The 27,498-nt window shown below is 46.2% G+C and overlaps 1 protein-coding gene across 1 annotated transcript in view; it reads right to left on the bottom strand.

Annotated features, from left to right (window-relative positions):
• TGFBR2 (transforming growth factor beta receptor 2) overlaps window positions 1–27,498 on the bottom strand; it is a 92,858-nt gene that overhangs the window by 55,212 nt on the left and 10,148 nt on the right. The gene's annotated exons all lie outside the window — the stretch shown is intronic.

Here is a 27,498-nt window from a genome sequence, read left to right as displayed (position 1 = left end):
CTCAGAGCAGACCCTGGGGAAGAGGGCAGACTTGGCCGCTGCCTTCCTGACCTACACTCACCAGAGCATCAGGGTGATGCTCTTCTTGGCAAAAGCCTGGCTCTGACTTCTCCCTATTGCCCTGAGCCAACTCAGCTGATAAAAGTGTGTCTCCCAGACAAACACACACACATACACACACACAACACACACGTGAGTGCCAGTGAGCTCCAGCTCCAGGCTCTGCTGCCTGCCCTCTCTCCGCCCTCTGCCCTCCCAGCACCACCGGCTGCCCGCTCTCTTCACTCACTCCCCTCGAGGACACAAGGGCCTCTCCAGGGGGAAGCCAGGCTCCCGCCTGCCTCAGGTCCTGCCCTTCCTCTGGCCTTCACCTGCCCTCTTGCACCTTCCTGGCCTCTGTTAAACGTCACCGCGTGGTCCTAAGGCAATCAACATAGGGCTTCGTCTGATCTTCTGCACATTCCCCACCACCCAGTGGCTTCCAATCCACACCAAACGCAAGCTCCAAGCGGCCTTCTCTGCCTGTTTCCACGCTGCCTCTCCAGGGCCAAGAAGAGGGGCTATCGCTCAGATGCCACCCAAAACGTGTACTGCTCAATGGTGACCAGCTAATCCACGAAGGAGCAAACACAGAGGTGCACATCTGGCTCTGCACCAGGCAGGGAGGGACACAGCGCTCTCCACTCACCCCGGGCAGAGTGCGCGAGCAAACGTGAGACTCCTTCACGTCCACCAGTGACACGCTGAAGGCAAACTGTCCCTGCAGCACACGTCACGCTGAGGGGCGCTGACGAGGCATGACACCCTCGCCCCCCTTCTTCCTCTGTGAGGTCCTCTGCCAGTGGCAGTGCTGGCAACTGAAAGTGTGAGCCGGGAGATGGAGCCCGGGGTATCCTCAACAAACGTGAACTCAAAGCCCCTTCTTGCTAGACGAGAAAAGACAGGGCGCCCGGGCGCAGGGGCACAGGACCAGACCCGCCCTCAGGAGGTGGGACGGTGCTTCCCAGGCCTGAGCAAGCCCTCATGGTCCGCCCCTGCATTAAGGATGCTCTGGCCTGAGGCCAGGTGCACAGCTTCAGGGCCCTCCCCCACCGCTCCCTGCCCATGAATTCTAGTCTGCCATTGACATTTTGCCACGCAGCCTTCTGTCGCTTGGGCAAAGCACCTGTTTCCTGGGTCTCTAAAAATAAAAACTTACATAAATTTAAGATTTGCTTTCTTGTGGTACAATAAATATAGAAGCAAAAAAAAAAAAAAAAACCCATTCATCCCTCTCAGGCCTCAAGTCCATTTCAGGAAATGTATTTTGAGGTAACAAACTATTTTGAAATTCTCAATGTCTCCCGGACCAAGAGCTCTAACTAAACTTAGCTAAAAATACAGGCTGCAATGTTCTCTGAATCTTGCGTTCCATTTGAGACTAAGACAACAGGGGAAAAAAATACATATATATATATATATATATATATATATATATATATATATATGTAGTTTTTTTTCCCCTACAATGGTTAGATTTGGATCCATTTGTGAAACAGCTAAATTAACCCTTCGGGCTTCCCTAAAAGACATGGGCAAGGAAAAAAAAAAAACCAGGCTGTCTTCTGTTTATTTGATTTTTTTTTTTTTAATAGAGTAGCTTCAGACAAACATCTGTTTGCTGGTTAGAAAGCTTTGTTGCTTTTAAATATAACATCAAGCCTCCAGGACTTGGAATTCAGCCTTCCAGCATTTTAGGATTTTAGCCTCCATTAGTGGTTATCAACTTTGGGGCCCGTGCTGAAATCCATCCATCATTTAGGGTGCTTAACAAATTCATGGAGTACTCCGCAACCCCGCAGACATGCTGATTTAATTATTCTGGAGGGTGCCCTGGGCACCAGGACTTTTAGAAGCTGCCCAGACAATTCTCACATGCAGCCAAGGCTGAGACACCGACATAATGACATAACAGGTACATAACAAAGCGGCACAGACATACCCTCCCCATCCACAGCACACACACGTAACGCCTGTGACAGCGGAGGGGAGCCTCTCAGCAGAGCTGGAGGAAAACACGCACCAAAGCCACGAGATCCGCACTCCGACACACTGCTGATGCAAAGGAGTCCTTCCTGTGCCGGCAAATCCTTTTCTAGCAAAAAGCTAAGAAATGGGACAAAACGACAGTGAGAAGTGATGGGAGAGCAAGACAGTCAGACGTGACTGCTGGTGAAAGCGGCGGCAGCAGCCACAGACGTGTGGACAAGCAGAAGTGCTTTAGATCTGATGCCCGCAGAACAGTCCACAGGGAAGAGACAAAAAAGTGTCATCCCGAAAACAGAAAGAAGAGGAGAAGAAGAAAGAAGGGCCAGCAGGCTGCAGGGTTAGGGGGCCGGGCCTCGGGGAGCTGCCTAGCCTGGCTGCCCGGTGGGGAGGCCAAACGTGAGAATTCGCACCGGTGAACTCTGGGGAGAGGCGAAAGGCCAATTTGACCCCCGCTTGGAGGCACGGCCCGTGGAGGGAGGCAGCTTGTGTGCACCCCACCTGTTTGTCAAGCTGTTCAGTTATCACAGAGCCTCCTAAGTACCCGCAAGGAGGCCCCATTTCCCCCTTTGTGACAGTAAAAGCTACCACTGCTGAGGTGAATGGACTTTCTAGCTTGGCAGCTTTTTCTCTTTTTCAGTTTGAAAGCCTTGACACAGGGCATAGTCTTTGCCATGCCCCCAGCCCTACCAGCCACTCCCTACTAGCTGACCAGGAGGCTCCTGACCTGGAGCATTCTGCCAGCAAGGAACTTCCAACCTCTGCTCAAAGCCAGCACTGTCCTCTGTGAACAGGAGCCCTGGTGGGGCAGAGAGGTAAGTGCAGGGACACAGCGCTCTTCACACCTTTGTTGGGGGCCACCTAATCGTGATAAAAGATTTCTGCTCTCACTCTGGAACGAGGGGGTAGAGAGAAATGCATACAAACTTTGGTTCATTGCTTCACTATTCCCTGAAGGGCCGTAGTCCCAGGTGAAGAAACCTAGGCCCACTCCAGAGGTCACTGAGGTGACTGAGAACCTGCTGGACAGTTCAAGGCTAATTAGAATGGGAGGCAAGAGCTGCGGGGGGAAGGAGCGGGGGCAGGGGGACATGGTCATTCACTCCACATACGACTGCCTCTGTGCATTCCAGTCCGTGGGAAAAGAATGGCAACCCACTCCAGTACTCTTGCCTGGAGAGCCCCAAGCAGAGGAGCCTGGTGGGCTACAGTCCATGGGGTCGCAAAGAGCCGGACACACTGAGCCAGCATGCAGCATTCTCCAGAATGAGAAGATCTCTCACCTAGAAAGCCACCCAGCAAAGGAAGTGAGTGAAGGCGGCCTCCCTTCAGCACATGACGGTCACATGAACTTCTTTTCACATAGACCCATGATTCATGGCAAGACCTTCAGTCTCGATCACATCGCCTTCCTCATTTTAGAGCACGTTTTCCCCAAACTTGCTGCCTAGAGACCTTGCTGCCAGGTCTTAAGAATATGAATAAAGTAAATGCTTAGCTGTGTCTATTTCTAGAACAGTACTGGAGAAGGAAATGGCAACCCACTCCAGTGTTCTTGCCTGGAGAATCCCAGGGACGGGGGAGCCTTGTGGGCTGCCATCTCTGGGGTCACACAGAGTTGGACACGACTGAAGTGACTGAGCAGCAGCACTGTTGTCTTTGAAGGTCAAAGATGAGCAGCCTAATAAGGGTTAGATTATTCCATAAAAATATTAAGGATTTTGCATACAAACTGTGACTGCATACCTTTTGGAATGGTGTCTACCGTTAGCTGAACTATTAGGTAAAGTCTCAAAATTCCAGAAATAATCCCAAACATTTGGGCAGAAATGCATTTGGGTAGCTTTGAATTCCTGCATCTATCTACTGTCATTTTACAGCATGTTTTGAGGGCACTTAGAAATTCATTTATTCTACAAACACCTGTGTATGTCTTGCTTTGTGCTATAAATTTCATAGCAAGGATTATTAAAACTGATATAACCAAGTGCAGCATCTCAAAGAATAATCCAAGGCAACTGGCGAACAGAACCACTATGACTCACAGCAGTGCTCCTCTGATACTAATAAGCACACAAATCCCCTGGGGACATGCTAAACCCACCCGGGTGTGTTTTCTATGTGTACTGGTTCATGCAATGGCGGGGATAGCCAGTCTGGAATTTCTAGCAGGCCGGCAAGCTGGAAACTCGGGCAGGAACCAGTGTTGCAGTTTTCAGGCAGAATTCCTTCTCCAGGAAACCTCAGTTCTTGCTTGTATGTAAGGCCACCCAACTGACTGGAGGACGCCCAGTCACGTGACTGAGGGTAATCTACTTCTCGGAAGGTCAGCTGATTGTAGCCGTCAATCCTCTACCTTCACAGCAAGCCCCAGGCTCCCGTTTGATTAGAGACCCAGCACTGGAGCCCCGCCAAGCACTCACAGGTTCCGCCCCTCCTCTCAGGTAGGCACTGACCCCATGCTCAGCTGACGCTGAAGCTGCCCGGTCATTCTTCGGGCCGTCTTGTGGAGAACCCAGCTTGTGGCTGGCCATGAGTCCCCTGTCTCCACTCATTCAGGATCTAGCAAAATTGAATACCAATTCCTCACCATTTTTCCAGCCACGCTCTCCTATGACAGTTCTTCCCATCTGCTCTTCTCTTGAGCCTGCCCCCATAAACGATCGTGGGCCCAGAGGCTCTGATCACCATATGGTCCCGGAATGGAAAGACTTGTTCTCGGCAAGAAGGTTTTCAATTGCAGTTGGCGTTTCAGAGTCAGACACAGAGGCTACCATCTGGCAGCCAGCCACCATGGTCTGCGATGCAGGCAACAGACATCCAGGGCCCCTGAGACCAGTGGGACCAGTCCAGGGGCCTGTCACACGCGTTCTCTAGCCCAGAACGAAGCACCAAACAACCGCACAGGACCCTTCATATTCATAATGAAAAGAGAGACATTCCCCAGTGAGTCAAAGCCTTTGGCCAATTGCTATAATAAGTAAATAAATACACCAAAAAGACACCTCATAATTAAGCCAGAGATAGTTGAGAAAGATTTTCCTCCTCTGAACATCTGCTGCATACTCGGAACTTCTAACACAAGGCAATACCTTCTTTATTAGTTTTAAAATTGTATTTTAACCCTCATCCCTTAAGTAATGATAAGTATATTGAAAGCGGGAGAGGAGGGGCTTTTCTCCAACGACAGTCCCCCAAGGTCTCTGGGCACCAGGAGCTGTTCTGGAAAAACCACCACAGAGGTAACTGGGAGGCCAGAGTCTTCACAGAAAAGACTCAGAGACACTAGCCTGAAGGTATCCATGTTTCTCACGCAAATATTTTTTGCAATGATAATACTCCTTAAGGACCCTCCAAGCATGACCTAATCCATACTCTAAAATCTATTTGAAGAGGCAAGGAGATCATTCCTAGCAGTCAAAAGCCTAGTAAGAAAAGACACCTATTTTTCCACATTGAAACTGCTGCCTATATGGTCAACAACCAGGGATTCATCAGGTCTCTGAAATCCTCTCCACACAGAAAGAGACTTAAACGTTAGGTGGGTCCCTGCCCTCCTGTGGCTTACGTACTAGATAGAAGGCAAGGCTATCAGATGCAACCAACTTGCTTTCCGTGCAAGCATGAGGTCAGAAAAGGACAAAAAGCTGATACAGGGGTAGCCAGATTCATGGAGGAGCTTATTCTTAAAGGATGGGTGGTTTTCAGAGGCGTGAGAGGACAGAAAGGCACTCTGACTGGGAGCAGAGCGTAGACCACGAGGGGCTGAGCAGAGCGCGGAATCCAGACAATCTATGGGCAGGATCTCTGGAGACAGAGAATTATTCAACAACAATGGTTGTTTTGACAGATGGAGAGAAGGAGAGCCACAGGGATGTCCGAGGTTTACACAGCTCATAGCATGGCTTGACCAAAACTAGATTTACAAAAGACAAGGAGAGTGAGGAGGCATAAAAAATGTCCCAGCAGAAGCACAACAGGCAACAACAGAATCTGATTTTGTCTACCTAATCTATTATGAGACTACAGGAAAGGACTATTCCATTCTCATTAGAAGGACTGTTGCTGAAGCTGAAGCTTTAATACTCTGGCCACATGACGTGAAGTGCCAACTCATTGGAAAACACTCTGATGCTGGGAAAGACTGAAAGCATAAGGAGAAGGGGGGCGACAGAGGGTGAGATGGCTAAACAGCATCCCTGGCTCAATGCACGTGAGTCTGAGCAAACTCTGGGAGACACTGAAGGACAGGGAAGCCTGGCGCACTGCAGTCCATGGGGTTGCAAAGAGTCGGACATGTCTGAGCGACTGAACAACAGCAGCACTCTGAGTGAACTGAAGAAACTCAAGCCTGGTTTAAAAACTTAAAAATCAGGAGCTGGTGAATAAACGCCTGAATCTGGACAGTTGCAGGCCCTCTGCCCTCCTAATACAACTCCAGTCTAATGCCACTGTTACGGAGCTAACTCTGAAGCCCTAGAAGGTGGTAGGGGGTGTGTGTGTGTGTGTGTGTGTGTTTCTCTGAAGCCCTGGAAGGTGGTAGGGTATGTGTATGTGTGTGTGTGTGTGTGTGTGTGTGTGTTTATGTCTGTAATAATTCTCCACCCTCTGACTTGTTCAACCGAGGGAACTTAGCTTTAAGGATTTCTTTTCTCTTTTTTTAGCCTTTTTGGCTCATGAGTTTAACACTTCACTATGGATCTATGGATGGCTTTAAGCCATATAAACATAAATTTGTATTCCCCAAACAAGCAAATTAAGGAATTACGGGATCTTTCAAAGGGATTAATTCCATAGAGTACTTTAAGTTGAAAACTTGATTGTGCCTTTGAACTAGGATTTTTAAATTTTGATTTGCAAGGAACTATTAAAGGAGTTATATACATATAAAACTAATAATATATGTTTAAGACAAGCTAGAGCTGAATAGAGTGGCAAACGTAAAACAACTGAGTAGGGATTTCACCTGCTTCTTCCCTGTTTTATACTCCCCAGCCCCAAGAACTCCAAATAACTCCCAAGCAGGCAGGCTCTGTTTTCAGCTTATCCCTGAATTTCTTGGATCACTGAGGAATGGAGTACAGTTTGAGTTCTCAAACAAGCTGCTGAATTCGCTTTTTTTTCTGATATATGTCCCAGAATCAGGTCACATATCAGGTGACAAAACGCAAACATTTAAAATGACTCTTGCAGATGGAAATACCTGTCTTGTAGCCAGAGGCAGTATTTCAAAATACAGGCACTTCTGCCTGTTCAGAGAGCTGCACCACTTTTAGGTCTCCCAACTTTAACAGAGATCTCATGGATAAAACACTCTTCTGAGAAGGCTGGGCAGAGGTGAGCAGTCTGCAACAAAAACCACCGTCCAAACTTGCCAACTTTAGTTCATCACTGAGAAAGCTGATTTTTAACAGCGCGTTTATCTGTAGCGCATAAATCCTAACTGTAGAATTTTTGAAACGAGCCAAAACCCAAGAGCATGCCGGCACTGGGGCTGAGGAAAAGAGGGAACGAGCTGACGAGCAGGAGCCCACATCAGTGCACATGGGGTCGTTCACCGAGGGAAGAGCAGGCTGTGGCGCCACTTCACAGACCAGCAACGTCGTAACCATCCTGCTAGGAAGGCCATTAGAGTCGGCCCGTTACAGAAAGTAATAGTAACGGAGAAAACAGTTCTCCTTCAGGTGATATGACTTGACGACGGGCTGTAGCAACAAGGAAAATAACACAGAGATTATTGAAAATAAAAGATGATTAACTCTCTTAGTGACAGTCAAAACAACATGGTAAATAGTCTGATGGAGGCAAGATAATGAGCACGGGATTTATGGAGTGTTATCACATTCCAATTCAGCTAAAATCATTTATTACTTAGCAGAAAAATTAGCCAACATAAACAAACATGCATTATTTATCTGCCCTGGAAGAGCCTTCATATTAACCTTTTATGGAAAGGTTGGACAGAATACAGCACGGTTCTTTCTGCAAGATGTTTATGATCTGACAGGAAATTAAAAACATGCACAAAATGATTTTTGCCAAAAGAACTTTGAAATAGTCTACCCAAAGATATGCTTTTCCATTAAGTTATTTATTTATGAATTAAACAATACTTTAACTCAAAATGCTGAGGCAACTGAAAGCAAAATGCCAGAACTAATACAAAATCCCGGTAGGAAAGGATTTTTTAAAAGGTAGCAACTATCTGACCATCAGAAAAATAGGTATTTGGGTTAAGCTGTTTGCTTCAACTAAGCAAGGAATTTGGTCTGAGTATCAATTTCCTGTGAGATCCGGCTTTTCATTCCTAAATTTCTGTGGCCATTTTTCCCTAACTCTCTTTCAAAATGTGCTTCAGTGTCCTGGTGCGCGCCCAGTGCTGGAAAGGTCTTTCAATTACAGTTTTATGACGTATGTGAAAATATCAGTCAAAGCAGATAATTCCCACATTTGTGATCTGGAAAAGGGCCGGAAATGCTACTACACTCAGGAGAGATACTCCTTTAGATGGTGAGTCTGGTTCGAGAGGCTGGGTTTCTGGCAACGAGGGAGCCTTGGGCTGGCCCAGGCTAGGAGATGCCGCAGCTGAGATCACCACGTCGGGCGGGAGGTGGGGATGGCAACCAGATATGGCTTAAGTTCTGTTTCAGATGTGAACCAAGTCTGAAAATGAGGAGATGTTACATGAAAAGCTGGATTTCTAACTGAATTTAAGAAAATAAAAAGAAGGGGCAACAATGGGCCACCTCCCCTCCCGATAACCGCTATCTGGAGGGGAGGGTCGGCACCCTCGAGGTGGTGCAGAGCAACTGTGCCTGCGCCTCCTCCCAGCTGCTGCTCCGCGGCTCCGGCCTCCCTGCCCCACCCTGCAGCCGTCTGAATGTTTTCCATTAGTGAGTGTTTATCGTGTCCATTCAATTCTCTCTTCCAGTACTAGAGGTTTCACAGGAACGTAAAAATTTGTGATGAACTCCCTACTATGGATATTTTCCAATATGCATTTGCTTCTCTGCTCTGGATACTCACATTTCAGTTCAAGGAGAAGGGACATTTCCTGCTTCAGAAATCAGATCTATGCGAACTGATCTATAATAATACTATTATTTCTATTATCACCATTTACTGGATGCAAGCCAAATGCATAGTCCAGTGCTAAGCGCTGTGATGATTAGTTCATTTATTCATCACAAATGCCATGGAATTTTCTCATCATCATTTTATAGATGGGGAAATTAAGGGTCAAAGAGGTGAATAACTTACGGAAGGTCAATGAGAGACAGTCAAAGAGAGACAAAGCCACAGGTCATATGTAAGCCCTCATCTTTCTTGCTTTGAACAATAAAACAGAGATTCCTGCTACAGAGGTCTAAGAGCAGAGGTGTACGCTCATTCCAGCCGAAGGCAAAGACCCTGAATGCGGCCAGCTGGAGCTGAGGGGAGCAGGTAGAGGGTGGGGGAGCAGTAAGCTTCTTAGAAGGCAGCTTTGGTTCTCTGCAATTACTTTGCTTATAATAAGGGCAGGCTGGTAAAGTCCAAGACTTTTCAAGACAAAAACGTGAGTGTGAGTTCAGGTTTGGGGGTCAGCCACTTAACTTCTTAGAACCTCCATTTCTTGATCTATGAAATGGTACTTTTTAGGGTCAAGATGGAAAGAAAACAGGCTTGACATACATGTAAAAGCCATCTAGACAGAAGAAGTGCCATACAAGCACTCTCTGGGGAGAAGAGGAACAGAGCAGGCAATGCTCTCTCTCCGTTACGAAAATTACAGGAAAGGCATGCCAGCGACAAAGATAACTAAGAGTCTGGTAAATCTATTCCCAGTTATCAACTGGATGCAGCAGCCTGATGACTTCCAAGAAATCTTTCAGGACATCTGAGTGAATAGACAAAACGAAATATCATAACTTTTGTTACTGTGATGCTCCCAAAGCTTTCAGAGATAGAATGGAAACAATCATTGTTACCAAAAGGTTTCCAAGAGTGCTTAGGGTCTTTTAACAATCCTTCTGGAAACAAAAAATGTGGTTTTAAAATACTGTCTACAACCAGCTTAGATCTGGCAAATAGGTAGTAAGCTGAAGGTCAAGTTTTCCAATCCTCTGCTGACCTTTGCAAAACATTCAACAAGCCAGAGCTGGTCTGCTTTGGCTTTGAGTCACCTAGTGTGTTATCTGGCAACGTGCTGATAAAATTAGTGAATTTCAACATTCAGAGATGGGCAGGCAAGGAGGCACTTTAAGATTCTGGAATTCTAACATGCTGAAATACGGTTATGGCTGGCTTTCCTTCTCAATCAAAAGACCCGGGACACTTAGGTTCACAGCGGACAGAAAAGTGGAGAACACAGACAACAACTTGACTAGATTTTTAAATGTCTAGCTAAGAGGGGCTCCATGCCATTCAGATATATGGAAAACACTATTTCTTAACCTCTTTTCCTTGAGTCCATTTCATCACGTAAAAATTCACGAGGGGCTACTGCTCCCCGAATCACACTGGAGAACCGGCCAGGCAGGGAGTGGAGCAGGCTCTAGAAGACCACGGCAGGGCTCCAGGCTCCCAACCAGTCTACACATCTCATCCTCGGACCAGTCAAATACTGTGCTGAGCACAACGATGTCTCAAGTCCTTTTCATTTTGGAAAACATTCACAGTTCCACCCCCAAAGTCATGAAAGCTGAATAATTCAAACATGTCCCAGCATTGACCTGGCAGCCCTACTTAAATGCCATGAGATGTCATGTTTCCATTCACGAGAGAAACGGCTTCAGGACTCTCGCTTTGCTGTGTATTCTCTGCAGATGGAGAAACCCACCATGGGCCACTTCTCAGCACATTGCTGAAGGACCCGCATCCCCCCTTCATGCGCACAGACACACACCTGATCAGGGCAGCTGACCCGGGCTTCTAAGAGCAAAACCAGAGTGTCAGCCGCACATCACGAGAGTGGAAAGAAGGAAAATGCTGTCAGGGGACAGAGGATCACTTTCCACTCAGCCCGTAGAGAGGCCTTTCCACCAACTACGGGGGATGAGGAGGAAGTTCCAATTTAGAACAGAGACTTTTACTGCTAACAGTTTACTCAGATCCATTTCCCCAGCTCAGCTTGAATGATAACTGATAACAACAGGAATGGTTACACTTGACCCTTTTGTTTGCTCACTGCCTTGCTTTATGTGTGACATGTAGTTATGAAAGACTGATGTTCTCACTTTACAGATGAGGGAAGTGTTTAAGTACCTAGCTGAGGCTGGTAGGCAGAGGCTGGCAACTTCATGAGGGCAGGAATGTCACCTGTCTTGTTCCAGGACAGACAGCCTCAGCCCAGGTGGGCCATATATCAGGGGCTCCATAAGTCTTGGCTGAGTTAAAGGCCAAAATTCAAAATCAAGCTCCTACTACTATGCCATCTGTTTAAGGTTGATTCTCTCCAAAATGCAAATTAAGGAAAAGAAAATACAGTCAATTTTAAGGAAATGAAAGTAAAGAGCACTCTGAGTCTCAGTGTTATGTGAACAGGGACCCAATTCTAGAAGAACTTGGCCATGGGCGAGGGAAGGGCGAGTGGGGCACCTTTACTGGATTAAGAGCAGCCAAACAAACCTTGGTTTGTTGGCATCGGAGGAGGAAAAAGCATGCTCAGGTTCACTTTGGCTTCTAAGATAACGCCACCCATTTTGAAACCCCCCTCTTCACGTCCTTCAAGCAGAGGAAGTGAAACTGAAAAGAAACAAGTTTCAAGCATTGTTAAGTTCAAGAAAGGACAACAAAGGGTAGGAAATTTGAAACAAAATGAGAATCTGCCCTTAAACTGGGCAACTTGGCTTGTTTTCTCAAGGCGCAACTGGACGAGAAAGTGAGGCAGGTCTCTGCCCTTCCCGGGCTGCCATGACCTTCCTGTTACTTGCAGTAAATAGTGTGAAAGGCTCTGCGCAGGTAAGTAGCTGTGAGCCGCACCATGCTATCTTCCAACAAGTGACAAGTTAAAAGCCCCACCCCACCCCTGCAAGTCCCGAGAGCCCCGCAGTTGGTGAGAAGAGAAAGCAGCATTTACATGATGATCTTTGTCAACAGGTTGCAGGAGGGTCAAGTTAGATCCCAATAGTCATTTTACTTTTTAAAGTTATTTTCTTTAAGTATAGTTGATTTACAACGTCGTGATAATTTCTGCTGCAGTGATTCAGTTATCCAGAGATACAGTTTGTGAATATTCTTTTCCATAGTTCCCTGTGCTACACAGCAGGCGCTTTTGATTTTCCACGTTACATATAATCGTTTGCCTCTGCTCCGTCTAGACGCCCATCCCCACCTCCCCCTCGGCAACCGAAGTCTGATCTCACAGTCTGAGCCTCACAGACTCTATGCTCGTTTGCGTCGTATTTCAGATTTCACACGTAAGTGACAGCACATGGCATTTGTCTTTCTCTTTCTGACTTCACTTAGAATGATCATCTCCAGTAGCGTCCATGGTGCTATAATGGCATGATTTCATTGTTTTACGGCTGAACAGTATTTCATTGTGTGTGTGTGTACCACATCTTCTTTATCCATCCAGCAGTCATTTTAACCAGGAAAAAGGAGAACCACAAGGCCCTAGAAGTGCATCTTATCACTCGGGCCTGGGATCCAGGGAGATGCTTCCAACGATGGGCAATGGTGAAGTAACATTCACCACAAGGGCTAAGGGTGGAGCATGCAACTTCAACTTCAAAATGTTGTCAATTACCTTTGACTAGGAAGTCAAGCTACAGTTCTTGACTACAGTGAAGTTTATAGTTCTTCAGAAGAGTTTTATGCAAACTCTTGTAAGCAGCTGACTTCGGTGTCTTTGATTTGCACTCAGTCTCATTCATTCAACCGACCTCGTGCTGGAGCAAAGGCCAACGTGTGTAAAAAGCGGCATGGTTCCTAGGAGACTGAGAGAGCACATTCTACTCCATTTCACGGTCTCTCACCACCTTGGTGGTGGTGGTTTTACTCATTAAGTCGTGTCTGATTCTTGCAACCCCATGGACTGGAGTCTGCCAGGCTCCTCTGTCTATGGGATTCTCCAGACAAGAATACTGGAGTGGGTTGCATTTCCTTCTCCAGGGGATCTTCCTGACCCAGGAATTGAACCCAGGTTTCCTGCCTTGCAGGAAGATTCTTTACTGACTGAGCTACAAGGGAACCCCCTCACCACCTTGGTCGGATCTTCTTACCTACGCCAGTGCTGGTGCAGTCTGGCTCCATTTCTATGGAGCACAACGTAAGATGTGTCTATAAATGTAAAAAGAGAAGTAAATACGAAAGCCAGCAGGCGGTTGGGCGGGGGGAAAGGTGACAAGCGGCCTCTGGTTTTAGGGCATCGGAACTGGCTGTTGCCTCCAACCAAAATGTTCTTGTTCCAGACACCTACCTTCTGCTCACAAGGACATGCCAATCGCTCTGCCCACATCCTGAACTCACCATCCCTGACACAGCAGCAGAGTCCCGTCTGCTCACTGGTACACGTGGACTTTGTGCTCCAGACTACGAACACTGCTTGGCACGCAGTAGGCCCCTTCCAGGTTTCCATTTCCCTTAGTTCTCAAAGGCAAGCTTCATATGCCTTCCTTAGGTTCCAAGAGAAACCTTCTACCCTCCTGATAAATTCTCCTTACTTGTAAAAAATTAATACATACTTTCTGGAGCAGGAATAAAAATATACTCACAGAGAAAACAGGACAATAGAGACAAAAAGATGTACTGGACCCAGACATGGAGGTATGGACAGTCAGGGCAGAGTTGAGAGAAAATGAAAAGCTTGAGATCTGGTTGGTCAACATTAGTCATAATATAAAGAAGTCACTTCAGAAGTCAAAGAAGGATAAACAACAAGGTCTCCTGTATAGCCCAGGGAACTAACTACATTCAAGATCCTGTGATAAACCAGAATGGAAAAGAATGTATATACAAGTATAACTGAGTCACTTCGCTGAACAGCAGAAATTAACACATTATAAATCAACCATATTTCAATAAAATTTTAAAAAAAGAAGTCAAAGAGAGTTGACATTTCCATTTAAACTAACTAAAGTGAAATAGAATCAAATCTCCAGTTTCAAGCAGCAATAGCCATTTTCAAAAGGCTTAGTAGTCGCATTTGGCCAGGATAGATTTAGAGCATTTTTCATTACAGAAGAAAGGTCTACAGGACGACACTGATACAAAGAAATCCCAAAAGACCTGGGTTTCTCATCTTCCAAGGAGCTCTGAAACCAAAGGCTCCAAGGGACATGCAAGGGGAAGCAGGACAGAACAGAAAAGATGTTCCCCAAAGAGATGTGCTGACTGGCTAAGATGTCCTCGGAAATTAAAGCTTCATCTTGACTTCGTAAGAAATGTGACTTGTATTAAATTTGTATTAAATGACTGCCCGTGTGCACTATTACAGCTGAGGGAAGGACAGAAGACAGTCGGGGACACAGGCTAGAGTTCCAGAGTAAACCCACAAGCTGTGAGTGGCAGCCGCAGAAGGTTCCAGAAGTGAGAAAACACGGACCGAACCAGATTTGCAGCAGGCTGGTGCCTGGGAGGACTCACGTCAGCTGGCGCCACTCTCAAGATACAAATCCCTCTAAGACAACACTCTGCTCACAAAGTAAGGCCCATCTGACTCTAAGGTATCAAACAGTTCTTATTAAACCCCATCTCAATGGCTGAGACCAAATGCAGAGTGAGGCGCACAGATCACATTTCCACTCAAAGCCCACATAAGCCTACAGCAAGGAAATGAACATTTCAGGAAAAATACTAGCCTTTTTTTTTTTTTTCAAAGTCTTTACGAGGGTGTAAGTCACAGCACGCCAAAGAAGGGAGAGCTCCCAGAAGAACATAGCAGAGAGGTGACCAAGGCGGGGAGTATTTATTCACAAGGGAAAATTCCAGTGCCCTCAGGGAAGTTTCTTCTCCTGGAGTCTTTTGAAGGAAGAGGAACCCAATGAAAAGCATTCCTTCAGGAAAAGTTTTCTCCCTGAGATTTCTACCTGCCTCTTTAACTTCTCTTTACCCCGTTTCCCAGAAGGAATGTTTTACAGTCTCTACCTTTCCCTGGGCAGAGATATTATGCATATTCTTCTCCTACAAGACAATAGTGTTTGTCCAGTCCTTTAAAGATTAAAACAAACAAACAAACAAACAAAAAAACCACACACAGATAATAAGAGGGCTGGCTGTATCCTCTTATAGCAAAGTATTATAATTCAAGTGTTACTGCTGATGAGTAGTATTTCCATAAACATTAGGATATCACGGATCCAGGAAAGAGACAGCCTCTAACCAATTCCAAAAGACAGGAATGGAGAAGTGCAAATAATTCAGTCTGTCCCGCTAAGAAATGACCTGATTGCCCTCACTGGATGACTTGAGGAGAAGGGGAATTTGAAGGCACTAACTGTCCTGTCCATTATGGCAGCCAAGTGGGCAGCTCTATGTACATGTGGATATGTCCATTTAACTGAAATCAAATAATATTTATAATTCAGTTCCTTAGCTGTAGCTGCTACACTTCAAGCCATCCGTATGTGGCTAATGGTTATCACAGAAGACAGCAAGCATAGATACAAGGTAAGGCCGCCACTGCAGAAAGCCCCACGGAGCAGGGCTGCTTACCAAGATGGCTACATGATCTGTCTCCATGACGCCATGAAGATTATGAAATAAAAAGCTCCCGGGATACCACGTTTCTGGGCTATTGGCATCCTTCTCCACCTAGTGAATTCCTTGCAGAGGTTTATATATGTTGTCCAATCAACCCAACGCCCCTGGGCACAGGCATTTCAAATGGCATTAGGTAGAAAAGGATTCCGCTGAGGCACTCCTCAATTGAAACGCTACATTCTTTAGATTTCTAAAGGTATGAAGCATACGTTTAAGGTACCTGTGGTGCAGACATGCCAGGAAAATATGAGTGAGGCCTGGTAAAAGAAAGTGCTCCCTTGGAATGAATGAATCTGTGCCCTTGTTTTTTTCACACTGTATTTCAGAGGAGTCAGCAGGCTGTGAGGGATGTGAGGTCTATGTGGAACCTCAAGGTAAGTGTTAGTCACTCAGTTGTGTCTAACTCTCTGTGACCCCATGGACTGTAGCCCGCCAGGCTCCTCTGTCCATGGGATTTCCCAGGCAAGAATACTGGATGGTTGCCATTCCCTTCTCCAGGGTACCTTCCAGACCCAGAGAATGAAACCAAGTCTCCCGCATTGCAGGCGGATTCTTTACAGCCTGAGCCACCAAGGGTAAGTGGGGATACTAAAGGCTCTGGGCCTCTTAAGAGCTTCCCTATATATCTTTGGAGGTGTCATGAAGAAAATACTGTTTTAAAAAATTATGAAGTGTTTGGGGGGGTAAGGATTGGGAGTCTGTGATGAGCAGAGGCAAACTAGTATATAGAGGATGGATAAACAGCAAGGCCCTACAGCATGTGCGTGCGTGCTAAGTCGCTTCAGTCCTGTCCCACTCTTTCTGACCCTATGGACTGTGGCTCGGGAGGCTCCTCTGTCCATGGGATTCTCCAGGCAAGAATACTGGAGTGGATTGCCATGCACTCCTCCAGGGGATCTTTCCGACCCAGGAATCAAACCTGCATCTCTTATGTTTCCTGCTTTGGCAGGCGGGTTCTTTACCACTAGCGCCACCTAGCTCAGGGCCACTATCCTGTGATTAACCCATAATGAAAAAGAATGTGTGTGTGTGTGTGTGTGTGTGTGTGTGTGTGTGTGTGTGTGTGTATAACTGAATCATTCTGTTGTGCAGCAGAAATTAACACAAAATGTAGAACAACTATACTTCAATTCAATTAAAAAATATGTATGTAAAACCATAAGACATATATTTCACCATGGGATCAGAAACAAGGGTCCAGGAGCTAACTTGACATGCAGGGAGGTTGTGATGGGCTCCCTGCCTTCTGCTCATCGCACACGCGTGACAGGAAAGGAAGAGAGGAGCCCACTACCTGAACACCACGCCCTCCTGGTCTTGCAATGGTTTGAGGACGACATGCCCCTACTTATAATCTGCCAGTCACCAATTAGGCCAAAGGGTTTCCCCAGTGGCTCAGCAGTAAAAGAATCCAATTGCCTATATAGGTTTGATCCCTGGTAGGGAAGATCCCCTGGAAAAGGGCATGGTAACCCACTCAGTGTATTCTTCTGTTTGGGAAGTCGGGGGCCTGCTAAAGGAACCTCCTGGTCCCGGTTAGGTAATAGACCCTGCATTTAAGGTCACTGGCCTGGACCCCACCTGGCTTTGATGAGTCTCCTTTTGTGATGGGCAGTGGGCAATTCCAGGGGAGAGGAATAAGCCCTGTTTGGGGAAGCTGGTTCTGGTAAAGTTGGTTAGCTGTTGCAGGCCTCTGTCTTCTCTGTATAATGAGGAAGTTGACCTAGAGAGTTTATTTAAGCAATATGCCCTTTTTTTTTTTTCCTCACTGAGCTCTTCTGTGGAATCCAGTATATAAAGTGTAAGGGTAGGACTGCTCTGGTTCAAGAGAGGCTGGTGCATAGAGCCCCAGACCCTGGGTATCTCCTCTTTGCCTTCCTGGGGACTCCGAGACCTCCTTAGGGCTCCTAGCAATACCATTAGAAATAAGTCCCCGAATCGCATCCTCTAAAGCCTCCTTGAGCTGTGGTGGGATGTCAGCCAGCGTCCGAGGTGTCTGTTTCTAAAACCGGTGGGGCGGGCATGGGGGTGAAGTCTGGGCTGCGAGTCATCCCCTGCAGGAAGGGAAGTCAGGGTTGTCCAGAAACCTGTGCTAGTCCTACCAAGGCCCTAGCCATGGAGGAGCTTCCGCCTTTCCCGTCTCTGCGTCTCGCCCCTCCAGCGTCTCACCGGCTGAGCTGGGCAAGCTTGGTGACTCCCTCCAGGTTTCTTTCTCATGACTGCAGAGGTGCTGGCACCTGATTTGAGTGGGAGCAGCCTCGTGATCTAGGGCATTAATTGAGCAGTGGTGGTTCTTTTCCTTCCCACGTTGTTTTCTCATCCAGGAATACATGCCCAAGTCCTGCATCTTATACTCGGCTGCTTGACAGTCTGGAGAAGACAGGACAAATCCAGTGTTTCATGAGAAATATACCCACCTAGAAGGGAAGGGATTGTTTTCCGTGGAATCTTGAGGATCCCCCGGGGCAAGAAGTGGGATGTTCTTTCTAGGCTTGCCTCATCACCAAGGAACACTCCGCATACGCTCGGAGTAGGTGCTAGGCATGGCAGGAATGCATAGACCTGCGCTTTAAGAGCAAATACCTCTGTTGTGTTCTTGAATCTAATACTTCAGACCGAGGAAGTGCAGTTAGGGAGGGAGGTGGGGCTGGAATGATAATTGATGATGATGGAGATGTTTAATAATGTTTTTTTTGTTTGCTTCTTCTATCTTGTGAATCCTCATATTAAGCCAGCTAGTTTAAAAGGAATTGTAAGCTCTTCTCAGACATTGTCTCTTTCATTCTCATACCTGTATGATGTAGCTGACGTAACAAGCTTGCAGAGTTTCCTGTAAATTACCTAAGGCTACAATAGCAAAGCATTGATGAAGACAGGATTGAAATCCAAAGCTTCTTGACTCCTACTTTAGTTTTTTCACCAGAAATTTAATTTTATATATATATATATATATATATATATATATATGTATTCGGAAGAGTTAGGGCTGGGGAACAGATTTTCAGTACTGTGAGCATTGAAACCCATTCTCCCAATTTTGGAGAAGGCAATGGCAACCCACTCCAGTGGTCTTGCCTGGAGAATCCCAGGGACGGGGAAGCCTGGTGGGCTGCCGGCTATGGGGTCGCACAGAGTCGGACACAACTGAAGCGACTTAGCAGTAGCAGCAACCCACTCAGTGTATTCTTGCCTGGCAAATCTCATGGACAGAGGAGCTTTGCAGGCTACAGTCCAGGAGGTCTCAAGAGAGTCCAACCTGAGTGATTAAACAACAACAAAAACAATTAAGCCTAAAGGAGCTGGCCTGGCATGAAGGCCCTCATAATCTGATTAACTTCCTGCTCAAAAACCCCTTATCAGAAACCCTTTGATATGTTAATTTATTCTGCTTTTCTTACCCCAGGCCTTTCTACCTTCCCCAAGGCCTCCTGGCTGTGCCAAGGGATCACCACCTAGGAGGCCTGCCTGGCCCCACAGAAAGCTCAGTGCCCCTGCCAGCAGCTGAGGGTGACTGGGACCAGGAGAACAGCTTCTCCCAGGAGGCCTGGTGCCCACAGCAGGCTGAGGCCCGCCTTGGCTACGGTCAGGGAGCTGGAAAACGGCCTCGGTGTGGTTGGCGGGCATACATCACAGGCAGGCGTCTTCCCAGCTTGCCGTTTCCTTGAAGCAAGTTCACAAGTCTGACCCTGGCTGACAAGGGGATGGTGGTGCCTGGTCAACCATTTCCTCCTTTGGAAGTCATCGATCTCCACCCCAATCCACAGTGTTCTGCCTCCTTTGGCCTTGACTTTTCACCACCTTTATGGTGACGTGGGCCTATATTTACCCCACTCTGCAGATAAGTTTCCAAAAGTAAAGGGACTCGGATCCTCCTTCAGCTCTATAATAAAACCTTGCTCTTATCGGTTACACTGGATTTAAAGTCAGAAAATGTGAGATTTTGAACCTAAAAAATGGTACTTCTTTGCTGGGAGACCAAGTAAATCCCTTGGTCAAATTCTCCATTTGCAGCCCAGCTGGGTAAGGCTAAACGCGTGTTTCTCACTCTGGGTTCCCCATGAGAATCATCTGGGGATCTTTCAAAACAATACTGATGCCAGGGCCTAACCCCAGGGCAAAGAAGTCAAACTTTGGGGGGTTTGGTTCAGGCATCTAAAACTCCTTAGATAATTCTAACGTGCAGCCGGAATTTAAATACTGTTCAGGGAGGATTTATGCTATACAGAATGAAAACCTCAGCAGGGACAAACTTAAGGTGTAAGGACAGGGGTATGGTGCCCCAGGACATGGGCGGCCAGGCCCACCAGCCATTGGCCTGCTGTCAGGAAAACCACAGACTGCATTCAAACTGAACCTTATTATAAATGTTTACACAGGCAGGGTCAAGTTCAACCTAAGCAATCTTCATACGTGATTCAAGAAATCGTTTTAGGATGAAGCAGGGATCATAAACATAACGGCCTCAAGGCACTTATTTGCTATTGTATGAATTCCTTCCAGGAAGATCATTTTTAGATTAATTTTTAAGTGCAGATTTCACAAGTTCCTATCATTTAAAGGGTGGAAATCCTCTGCCAATCATGGAGAGGACAATAGGCCTAAAGGAAGGTCTGTTTGAAAAGTCTGAGGAGCAGGCTTCCTGAGAAAGCTGAATTTCTCAAGTGTTTTGACCCCCATAAGGGAAAACGAATAGTGAGTTCAAGGAGACGAACGTGAGAAAGCATATCTCCCTTTAGAGAAACTAGCAAAGAAGTTAACAGGACACACAGTTCCGTAGATCAGAGGTAACAGTTGTAGATAAACTCTTCCTTCAGAAAAATCACATAGTTAAGTAGATAAAATACAAAAAAAAAAAAAGGTAAGTTTTAAGTCAGTATGTCCCAGCAATGTAATTTCTGTTTCTAGTCTTCATGAAATTTTTCTTTTTTCTATTTAAGCAAACATATATTGAGCACATGTTTCTATTTAAACAAACATATATTGAGCACCATCTATATGACAGATCCAAAAAAGGACCATTTCTAAAATGTTCAAAATGTATTTTCCTTATTACATTTGCCTTAACAGGAGTCAGTATGTAAAATGATACATTTTAAAGGATTATATAAAAGGCATTATTCCAGAGGATTTACTACAAGTCCCTTTACAGAAGAAAGTGTATAAAGATAACACTGAAATTTATTATAGTTGGGAGAGTCTCTCCAATTATGATACAAATTCATGAACCCAGTCATTATGTAAAGAAGCTCATCTGTTCTAGGAAACATCCACTGAGGAGGATCAGACTCATCTGGGATCCTGGTATGGGAAATCCTCCTGATGGACCTGCTGGGAGAGAAAGTGGTCCGTGGGACAGATGGGGCTGCTTCTATGCATTTCCTTAACCGAAATATAGTAAAGCAACAGCACAACCCAACTTCTCTTTTTATGAACTCTCTTAACTATCCTTGTGCGCTGGCAGCCTGAATGAGGCTTCTGCCAATGAGGCCATTTCTTACCAAATCCTTTCAAGATGTCATAATCACAGGTGCAGTCTTCACAACTCCTCAAGGTATGATTTCTTTACTATCAAAGCAATGTGACTAAACACTAGAGGTCTAATGTTACTCATTTCTGCCAGCCCAAACAACTGTGTTTTTCCCTCCATCTTTTCCAGACATCTGTCTTTAAGAAGATCTTCGAAGGGATCCCAGAAGTCCCTGATCTCTGGGCCTTCCCACATAAAGACCCTCACGTTCCTGACCACGTCATGTACCTTGAAGCTCAAGGTAAGGCAGACCTATAGGACTAGGGCAATGGCCACGGGCTCTTCTAAATGGCAACATCTGTCTCGAGACAATGGTGACATAACTCTAGACCACATGGTGTTAAAAAGAGAAACTGTCCCCACAAGAAAAGGGGAAACAGAAAAATGACTCACAACACAGTCTGAACTCCAGTAAGACTGGTGGACAAAACCCTCAGAAAAACGTCTGGCAGGAGGGAATGCTCCACTCCTAAAGCCGGCTTCTCAGGTTTAAGGCAGAAACACGAGGCCTCTGACACCCACCCTCCCATTCGCTTTTCTACAATTCAGTTATAGAAGCAGAAAAACATGACGGGACCAGGGTTCTGCTCTTATATTTAATTATAAATGAAGCAGCGAGGGAATATAATGACTAAAAATGGTGAAAGACAAATGATACTTTACGATGCCTCTGGGGGTTTCATCTTTCTAGGCCTCCGTTTCCGTGTCTGTGAAATGGGATAAGTAGACCCATCTCGGAGGGTTGTCTCCAAGGTTACATGTGATGGGCAAAGGAAAGTGTTTTACAGATACCGAAGTATTCTGTGAACATATGGGATGATTAAAACACCGTTATAATCAGACATGATCAATACGTTTTCTTCAAAGTTAGCTGACGAGATTTTTTCCACTGGTCTTCTCTCCCCAGTTCGTCTCAATGGTTGTGCGTGTACATGCGTGCTCAGTCCTATCCGACTCTCTGTGGCCCCACAGGCTGTAGCCTGCCAGGCTCCTCTGTCCACAGAATTATCCAGGCAAGAATACTGGAGTGGGTTGCCATTCCTTCAAGTTATTCAAATCACTTCTCTTTTCTGTCTCCCTGGCACTGGTTTTCCATCTGCCTGGACAAGTAAGCAAAGGACTATTTGTACAACATTTGCTGAGCTTTAAACTTTCATTTAACAGCTATTTTAACAATGAAAGACATTGTATACGTTCCCAAGAGATATGCACACAGAGGGCGGTGGGCAGAAACGCTCACTGAAATCAGGTCCTTCCCCTGCAGCCCTGCTCGCTGCTGATAAAAGGCAAAGGAGCCCATAGTGTCCTGAGGTTTCTGTGACTGCTGTCAACCAGCACAATCCTCAGTTCCCCGTAGCCTCGTGCTTCTCTTATAGCTTCAAGACACTGCAGCTGAGAGAGCATGAGGGCCGCAGTTTCCATGGGCGGCCTGTGTAACCTGGAAGATGATTTAAGAAAAGCGACTCGGGACCAATTAATTCGACTTTGCCAAGATTTTTCAGGGGCTTCCTCCAAAAACTTTCAGGAATATAAATTATTTTAGAGTACGGGTCATCAGGAAAATAGTCCATTGTATCAGAGGTCAGGAATTGTTTGAGGCTTCCTTTTCCAGAACTTAAAGCAAGATGTATAAATAAAGACATACAGAGAAGAACAAAACTGCTTTGACTGGCAGAACGTCAGTGACACAGACAACTAACATTTAGTCCATTGTTTTTACATAAAAGAAGGGATCCCTTGAGAAGCAAAGCCAATAGGCTTAGAGCAGAGGGGCTTCGAGGTTCAAGTTCATTGGAGTTCTAACACTCACTCAAGAAGTAACCACTGAACTGTTAGGAAACCAGATTCCGTACTGGGCCCCGAGGACACAAGAGGCCTCTAATTCAAAACTGGTAATGGGACACATTCTGATTTTGACAAACTGCTTTGCAAAGTGTTGAATAAACAGAAGTGAGTCTAAAATTGCCACAAACATCCCCACATTTTGGAATATTCGTGTTTTCATCAGTTTCGAAAGCTCACCAACGGCACATCAGATTAAAAGCATTCTCTGTCTAGTAAGTGCCACAGAAATATTAAGACGCAAATTCCTTATTTCACCTCCTTTCCCCCCACCAATAGAGCAGGCAGGGCTAGCTTGCTAGTCCATGTCCATGTTATTTTATGAAGTCTACTCCAGAATGTCCACAGAGGAGGGCTGAGGGGTGAGGACTCAGCTGGAAAGGAGGGGAGAAGTGTCTGGAAGTTGTGCTGACCCAGGAGGCACCCCAGCAACGGAGCACTGACACAGGGGCTGTGGAGACCACGGTGATGGCAGGGCTGAGACCTTTCAGGCCTTCTCTGGAGACCCACCCCCATTAAGTGCCCACCTAAGGCAGCCTTTCTACCTGTCTCCTACCCGTGAGCTATTTCCACAGGACTTTTCCAAATGTGCCAACAGGAGTCCCTTGCAGACGGGATGTTTTTCATTGGGCAGGTAGGATGATGTCTTCAGCAGCTCTCCACCACCCCATTACCCCAGCATTCAACAGCCCCTTCTCCAACCATCCCAACACAGGAAATAAGCTATGAGTCAGAAAATGAAAGGCAGAACTGGCGAAAAAAAAAACAACTGTCCTAAGTCGTCAGATGGTATGATTTACTTTGACTTTTTCTGGCCTCTGTAGTCACAGCACATCGGGCCCTTGACAAAAGATGCACACAAGAAGATAAATGAATCAAAGGCGGCTGTGATGGGTGGAAAAACAACAGCCCTCCCACCCACAGAGTGCAGCTCCCCCAGATTCACAGAGACTACAGGCTGAACACACAGGAAACCTCCACTGTAAAGAGCCACTTACACAAGTCAGGACGCGCGCGATTTCCCACAAGCCCGTGGCTCTCTCACATACCCGCACAGGTGGCTATAAATAACCAGCCCTGGAGGACGCACCTGGGGGAGCAAAAAACAAAATCTTGTCAACCCCCCACCCGCCATGTCGGATTTATAAGCAGCATCCCTGGCCTTTAGAAGTAATGAATTTCAAACCCAACAATCTTTTCAGTGACAATGCATGCTGAGCACCAGGGGAAAATCAGACAGATGGCTCTCCCTCAAAGGGTTTTCCTTCTAGGATGAGATTTAAAACACACACACATCTAACCACAGGGAGCTTCCCTCCAGGGCTGCCCAAGAGGACGTGAGGCCTGACGGAGAGACTGTGAAGGGAAAAACAGGACAAATCTGACTGCAGATGCGACAGGAGAAGTGGGGTTTGGCCAGGCATTGTTTCAAAGGAACAGAGGTGTCGTTGGGTATGAGGAGAGAATGGGAAAACTGCAGAGCAGAACAGTCACGGGCTAGAGAAGCTGAGTGAAACCAGGGCCTAAGGATGCAAGAGGGCAGAATGGGGCTGAGGGAGAGGCTGGTCCCATCCAGGCCTGTGGTCATCCAGCTGATGCCGGGTCCTGTCTGTGCGCCCTAGACCAGGGATGCACCCAGACCTCAGGAAGCAAGGACCTTGCAGTCACCCCAGACCCATGGAGAGGATCCACGGAAGGCTTCCCAGCAGGTCACCTGTCAACATGACAGTTGTGGGGCAGAGTTAACTGATGGGATACATGCTGTGCGCTGGAGAGACGAGGGGTGTCCATGGGCGGAAACCAATGAGGAGAGCCTTACAGATGACAGAAAATAGGAGCTCAGTCTTGCACTATGGTAGCATAATTTAAGAGCAAAAATGCATTTCTTGTAACTAGGTAATTGTTGTAAATAGTGTCTGATTAATTAATTAAGAGAGTCAGAGTCTTCTCAGGTGGCACCAGTGGTAAAGAACCTGCCTACCAGTGCAGGATCCCTGGGTCGCGAAGATCCTCCAGAGTAGGAAGTGGCAACCCACTGCAGTGTTCTTGCCTGGGATGGACAAATGAGCCTCGCGGGCTACAGTCCATGGGGCCACAAAGAGCTGGATGTGACTGAGTGTGTGTACACACACACTATACGAGACTCTATTTGAAAGTCACTCTGATAAATAAGTTGAGATCTGATGGGAAAGAAGCAACATGAGACAAGGCTGCAATGGAAAGTTTTTTCTACGTTTTGTTTGTTTTTGCCAAGTAAGATGTCAAAAGAAAAAAAAAAAGGTCAGAAAATAAAATTATTTGGAAAAATCAAAAAGTTGTTATGAGAACGAGTTGTTTCTACTGACAGGGAGCCACAACTATTGGAAGATAAAAGCAGCTGAGGTACAAACATTGCCTTCTGTTGAGTAAAATACAGAAGCTCATCAATGAAGAAGCCAGTCATAGGGCTCTCAGAACAGTCTAAAATCAATGTTGAGGGATTCAAGAAAAATGGAATCCTCCCTGAGCATTGACCAAAAACATTTCTCAAGACAATAGATTTTTTTTTCCATATTGAAAAGTAGAACCACTTCCTGAAAAACCAGACATTAATTCATTAATTTATTGGAAACATACTTTATATACAAGGGAGTACAACATATTTTAAGACACGCCAGTGTATAATAGCTCCTGACTTAATTACGGCCTACAAATGTCAAGGTGTTCTGTGATTAAATGCCTAAAGAGTAAACATGATGAATGCTGAGTTTAGCAGAGAAAAGGATCCCTAGGAGCTATACTTGGTGGTCTTGGGACAGTCAGTGGAGGAAACAGGCATGAAGGATGCTCTGGGTAAAGTGAAAGTGAAAGTTGCTCAGTCGTGTCTGACTCTTTGTGACCCCATGGACTACACAGTCCATGCAATTCTCCAGGCCAGAATACTGGAGTGGGTAGCCGTTACCTCCTCCAGAGGATCTTCGCAACCCAGGGATCGAACCCAGGTCTCCTGCGTTGCATGCGGATTCCTTACCAGCTGAGCCACCAGGGAAGCCCAAAAGACATGGGTTAAGACCTCAATTAACTGACTTGCTTTCAGCAATTTTCTTTTCTGCTAGCCTTAGAGCATTACTTACCCTTGGTTAAAACGGGCCCTGTAGCTAAGGACGAGTCAAAGTACCCCCATAAAATGGGCAGCTACCCTTCCTTGAATTCTTCCTTCTTTTCCCCAGTGACAGAAAAAAGTCTGATCTGACATACTGAAATCTCTGCAGATCACTTGATACTCCTGGGGAAAGGTTTCCACAACATCACAGCAGTGCTTCTCACACTTTACTGTGCACATACATGAAACACCCAGAGATCTCGTTAAAATGCAGAATCAGATTTGAGGCAGTAGGTCTGGGTAGGGGTCGAACATTCCACATTTTCCATAAGCCCTCAGTGATGCAGATTCTGCTGGCAGCCCGACCGCCCTTTGGGTAGCGAAGTACTGGAGCATCTTTCATTGCTGTTAGCAGGGGACGATAGAAAGGCATCGTTTTTGACCTCAAGAATTTGGCCTCATGGCATACTACAGGTCATGAAAGGTGGATGTGGAAAGAGAAATGAGGCTCCTGGAGAGTGAGGAAGGAGAGCTAGCAGGGCTGCAGGGGGAGGGGACGGACAACAGAAGAGGGCAACAGACGGGAAGGCTGGATGGCCCGCTGCGCGTTAGAGCGAGTAAGCGGCCACGAAAGAAGCTAGGATAGGAGCGTGCCCAGGCTGGGTTCAGAGGGCTAGAGACTATTTTAAAACAACGAACTTCAAGGGATTGCAGAACAGTGAATACAAAATGTTGCTATTGGGTGTTTTGTTTTGTTTTTGCCTTTTCACATATTTGAAAGCAAATTCTATCATATGGTCTTTCTTTTTTTGCTCAATATTATGGGTTTGAGAGACTAAAACATAAATGTAAGCTGTGATAACAAGACAGTCATCCAAAGCAACAGTCAGAAGATTCCTCCGCTGCTGACTATACAGAAATGCAATTATGGGACTCGGAGCTACGCCCCTGCCGAAAAGAGTATCTGAAAACTGCCCGGATGAAGCAAATTCTGGCCTTTCTGAGAATGTTTGGAGAAATTTTTGAAAGGCAAGACAAGACTAGCTATATTCAGACAAGTTTCCATTCGTTTCCCCCAAAAGACAGATGTTCCTTCAGGGTTCTCTTTTCCTAGACGTAGAGAAGCATTTCCTAACTCTCTACCTTAGGAAAACTATTCACAGACCTTCTCACCAACTCAGAGGAAGGGGAGGATGCCAACACTGTAATTAAGCAGAGGGAAATGGCGCTCCCACCCAAACCCAGGCCGCCTTTCTTGGGCCAGGAGGAGACAGCGGGAGTTGCAGGAAACGTGCTCTTTGGTGAGGAAGTCTCCACAGGCACTTGCACTAGGAGATTT

This window comes from Bos grunniens, chromosome 22 (assembly GCF_055505025.1).
Source record: "Bos grunniens cultivar Pamir isolate PY7600 chromosome 22, Bosgru_T2T1.0, whole genome shotgun sequence".
NCBI lineage: Eukaryota > Metazoa > Chordata > Mammalia > Artiodactyla > Bovidae > Bos > Bos grunniens.
Note: the sequence above shows the minus strand (reverse complement) of the source record. Positions and strands in the feature narration are given on the sequence as shown.